The following is a 5,713-nucleotide window of genomic DNA, read 5'->3' as shown; positions in this document are numbered from 1 at the left end:
GCTGCAGAAGAAACAAGAATAAGTTAGCTTGAAAAACTAAGCACAACCATCCTTCCCATCTCACAAGTCTGTAAACTTAGTGTCATCCTTGACTGTCACCAAATCCTTTCGGTCCCACCTTCACAACATCGTCAAAATCTTCCCTTTCCTCTGTATCCAAACCACTAAATGTTAGTACAATTACTCATCCTATCCTGCCTAGATTACTGCATCAGTCTCCTTTCTGACCTCTTAACCTCCAGCCTCTCCCCACTTCAGTCCATACTTTACTCCGCTGCCCAGATTATCTTTCTTCAGAAACGTTCAGGGCATGTCACCGCCCCCCTCCTCAAAAATCTCCAGTGGTTGCCTCTGCATCAAACCAAAACTCCTCACTATTGGCTTTAAAGCACTCCATCACCTTGCCCCCTCCTACCTCACCTCCCTTCTCTCCTACATCCCAGCTCAAACACTTTGCTCCTCTAGTGCTAACCTTCTCACTGTGCCTTGATCTTGCCAGCGCCACAAACCCCTGGCCCACATTCTACCTCTGGCCTGGAATGCCCCCTCCTCCTCAAATCTGCCAGACAAGCACTCTCCTCCCTTTCAATGCCCTAATCAATCAATCAATCATATTTATTGAGCGCTTACTGTGTGCAGAGTACAAGTTGGCAACATATAGAGACGGTTCCTACCCAACAGTGGGCTCACAGTCTAGAAGGGGGAGACAGAGAACAAAACAAATTAACAAAATAAAATAGAATAGATACGTACAAGTAAAATAGAGTAATAAATACTAATGAAGGCACACCTCCTCCAGGAGGCCTTCCCAGACAATGCCTCACTTTTCCTCAGCTCCCACTCTCTTCCATGTCACCATGACTCCTTCCTTTTGCTCTTCTCCCCTCTCCCTGTCCCATAGCACTTATGTATATATGGATATATCTATAATTCTATTTATATTGATACCTGTTTTACTTGTATTGATATCTGTCCCCTCCCCTCTAGAGTGTGAGCCTGTTGTGGGTAGGGACTCTCTCTATGGCTGTATTGTACTTTCCTAGAGCCTAGTACAATGCTCTGCACACAGTAAGCACTCAAATATTATTGACTGAATGAATGAATAAATATATTCAGAAGTCTTTATATATTTGAGAGGAAACAGAGTTCCTCAAGTAATACTCATGTAAGTCTCCGATTTAGTAACTGGAGATCTATACACTGTTCTGAAAGACATTTGTAATTCCCTGCTTTCACTTGTGGATTGCCTCTGAATATTACTGCTGTTAGCCTACTTAATTCCTATCTGTGTACTCTTTCACAATGCTTAGTATAGTGTTCTGAATACAATAAGCCCATAATATGTACTGTTACTACTGGTCACTTGCTAGCTGGGTACACAGGCTTTCTACTCCTTTTTGACTGATGGATAGACTCAGGAATTTAATGTCTTTTCCATGTCCAATTGTTATCACTTTCACAGGAACAAATAACCCTACCCCACAATTATCCAAGGATCAGTGCATAAAATAAGGAAAACAACGTATTTAATTTAATCACCCATGAGTATATTTTAAGTAATGGGATAACTGAAAAAGGTTAAGTTTGAAGCAACCTGAGAGCTTCCTAGGAAATTTATATTCTACAAAACAAAAGATTTAGTGAGAAAAATCAATCAATTGTACTTGATAATTATGATATTTATTAAGTGCTAACTATGTGCCAGGCACTGTAATAAGCACTGCATTTGTATTTGAGTGCTTACTACGTGCAGAGCGCTGTAGTAAGTGCTGGGGAGAGTAAAATGTAACAAAGCGGGTAGATGCTTTTCCTACCCATAATGAGATCACAATCTAGCAGTGTGAGCTCTAGAATTTAGAGTGTCACACAAAAAAATCATATTTCGAGGGTGGAATAAGGGTGGAAGAAAACACTTGACATCATTATGCTTTTCCTTGACTAAACATGTTACTTGATATCTTGTGGCATAAGAAATGTTTAATCAAAAAAGAATCAAATATCTCACGGCATTGTCAGGTCAATTTCCACAGCATTGCTGTTTGATCTTATCTTTTTCCATTGTACATATTAGTGTTTACAGGCAAGTTTTACGGGAGAGGGCAGAGTTTAGGTCTGAAAGGACAGAGATATTCAGAAGACAAATTGTGTAACAGCTAGGCCTGGGTGAGGAAAAACCTGCATTATGTATTTATGCTCAGAATTCTGTGCTGAGGTACTGACTGGGTGAGTTGATCATACGACCTCGATTTGCTTGTATACACTCCAGCGCTTAGTACAGTGCCTAGTATATAGTAAATGCTTAACAAATACCATCATTATTATTATTATTATGACCTGAGAAAATAATGAACATGGCTGGAACTCACAGTTACAACTGAAAATTTAAATTCACAGTGGTGATATAATCCATGAAAGCACATTAGGCTACTCCAAAGGAAGGCTTCTCTATTTAAAATCACATTTAGGTCATTACTCTGAAGATAATGAGAAAATGAAGACTTGTAAGCCCTTTTGAACCCAGACAATCAAAAATGTAATTCTGACTCTAAGATATTATGGAGGTAGAGGAGCGCTCTTTAGAAAACTCATCTTGCCAAAGACCTGATGAAGAAGAATCCTAGGTTCTCTTCTTGAATACAAATTATGGCAGATACAGTAACTTAATATACTATTTATGTTGGTCAAAAAATAAATCATAATTCATACCCTTCTAGACTGTGAGCCCGCTGTTGGGTAGGAACCGTCTCTATATGTTGCCTACTTGTACTTCCCAAGCGCTTAGCACAGTGCTCTGCACACAGTAAGTGCTCAATATGATTGAATGAATGAATGAATTTTGAATGCACCAGAGAAACCACGGCAATTCTATTTTTTTCCTCCTGTAATTATTTAATGTCTTAAATGGTGTATCAAACTCTTCATCCATATGGAGGTATAAGAAAGAACAAAAGGAGCTGAATAAGTCAAGGCATTCTCGTATTTACTAACACGCAAGACCGTACTCACAATTGCTCCCTCTCCCTTCTGCATTGTCTATGCACATGAATCTGTACCCTTTGGGTATGTGCTATTTACCTCACCCTCACAGTACTTTTGTACTTATATTAATGTCTATCAGCTCATTATGGTCAGGAAACATTTCTACCAACTCTGCTGCATTGTACTCTCCCAGAAACTTAGTACAGTGCTCTCTGCAGGTAGTAAGTGCTCGAAAACACTGTTCATTGATTGATTAAATTTCTGGTGCACAACACTGTTTTGCCAGCATACAATGCTGTCTGTACCTGTTGTGCCTATGTTGCATGTGGATTTCCCTTTCCTTCACTATGAAAATTTGGGTTGAGTAGTTCAAAAACTACCAAAACAACTAGAATCTGTCTACTCTCGGCTCTCTGTTTATGCATTAGATGATTTTATTCTAAATAATCCAGTGTTAAGCATTGTCGGAGACAAGACTGATGATTAGACATAGCATTAAGCTGGCAGTACGACCAATGTTATTATTCCATTTTGGGAAAATGTTCACATCCTACAGTTCCCTTTTAAGTTTTGCTGTAAAAATTCACTGGCAGCTTTATTGATAGATGTACTGAATCATATCAAGTAGGCCAACATAACCACTGGATGTCTAATTATTACCACTATCATTATTATTATGGTATTTGTTAAGCACTTACTGTGTGTTAAACACTGTTCTAAGTGCTGGAATAAATACAAGTTTATCAGGCTGGACACAGTCCCTGTCACATATGGGGCTCACAGTTTAAGTAGGAAGGAGAACAGGTACTTAATCTCCGTTTTACAGTTGAGGAAATTGAGGCAAAGAGATCTGCCCAGGGTCACACAGCAAGCAATTGACAGAGCTAGGTTTAGAACCCAGGTCCTCTGACTTTCAGACCCATGGTCTTTCCACTAGGCCATGCTGCTTCTCATTATCAGCTTGACATTAAACACATCCTCTGACTCTAGTTGGAAAAGCCAATGGTCAAATTTTGATATATCATATTACTCTGAGACATGAACCTAGATAATAATGACAATAAAAATAATAGTAACGGTAATAATGATAATATAGGACCCTTTGTCATTTATTTTACGAAAGGTACCTGAGGATAAGAATGGAAACCATTTAAGGATTTTGAGGATTCTAAATTCCTCATTAGGAGAGACTTGATCCATTGAAATCAGAGTAATCACAGATATAAAAGGAGGTGCCCTTCTGAATAAAATAATTTCCACTTTAAGGAGGCTGCATGACTTAGCAGAGTCAGAGCTCTTGAATCGTCATCTATGGGTTGTTACGAAGTTGCCATAAGAAGTTAAAGAAGTTTGATCTTTGTTTATATTATATCATCAATTGTATTTACTGAGTGCATACTGTGTGCAAAGCACTGTACTAAGCAACTGGGAGAGTATAACAGAGCTAACAGACATGTTCCCTCCCCACAAGGAACTTGTAGTCTAAAGGGGGACAGACCTTAATATAAATAAATTATGGCTATGTACATAATAAGTACTGTAGGGCTGAGGGTGAAAATAGGGTGCAAATCCAAGCGGTTATTAAACTTCATTAATTAAGAGTGTGAAATGGTAAGGGATCCAGTCACTCTTAGAGCAACTATCTAAAATAAGTGACTATCTAGAAATTACAGGGAGAACTTCTCTAGCATATGCCTAACAAAGTTATTTCATTCTGTTGCCTGTCTTAAAACTTAAAATACCCTGGTTAGTCGAGCTTATAAGAACTCATTCTTGATGGGGAGGAATATTAGTAATGGTTAATGTTGGAGTGATGTACTCAATACCAGCTGCACACCATTCTCTGTATTTAAATAATAAACAAATGGAAATTAATTGAATTGTAGAAAAAATGAAAAATCCTGATGCCATAGTAATTTTGTACATATGGTAAATTTGCTTCATCTATTTCTATTCCTTTTCCCCCCCTCAATATAAATGCCAGTAAAAAGCTTTGCTTATATTAAACCACGGGATTGAAGCCATTTATCAATCCAGCTCAGAGAGGTAATTGATAATAATGTGAGCATGAAACTTTAAATCATGAAGGAAGTCATTGTTCACATTCAGGCAATTTGGATTCCAGAGATTCCAAGATGAAAAGAAAAAGGCTTCTGAATGATATTTTAAAAAGATTTTTGCAGAAATCACTTTTAACATAGAAATTCCTCCAGCTTTTTAAATTATGATGTCGATTTTCCCCCAGCTTAAATTGTTCTCAACCGGAATATTCTCAAGTTTTTCATAAAATGAAGGAATTATAAAATCCCTAAACCAGATTCATTCATTCATATTTATTGAGCACTTACTGTGTGCAGAGCACTGTACTAAACACTTGGGAAGTACAAGTTGGCAACATATAGAGATGGTCCCTACCCAACAACGGGCTCATAGTCTAGAAGAGGGAGACAGACAACAAACATGTGGACAGGTGTGATGTATTTTCAAGTAGGGACCATCAATCGTCTTGTGCAGAAGGGTCAAACAAAATGAAACCTTTGATCAGTTGGTTCACAGAGAGCCAATTACACAATTCAAACATGCATTAAACATAGCTGGCTTCGTTGTGAATCAAATGGTATAAACACTACCCTCTGTGCAGTGCTTGCCTGACAGCAACAGGACTGGATTAATCCCCAAACACACAGACCTACAGACCTATTCTGGGAGGCCCAGGACTAGTCTTTTTTTTTTT

The sequence above is a fragment of the Tachyglossus aculeatus genome, chromosome 22 (genome assembly GCF_015852505.1).
Source record: "Tachyglossus aculeatus isolate mTacAcu1 chromosome 22, mTacAcu1.pri, whole genome shotgun sequence".
Taxonomy (NCBI): domain Eukaryota; kingdom Metazoa; phylum Chordata; class Mammalia; order Monotremata; family Tachyglossidae; genus Tachyglossus; species Tachyglossus aculeatus.
The sequence above is the reverse complement of the archived record's forward strand: the minus strand, read 5'-3'. Positions refer to the sequence as shown.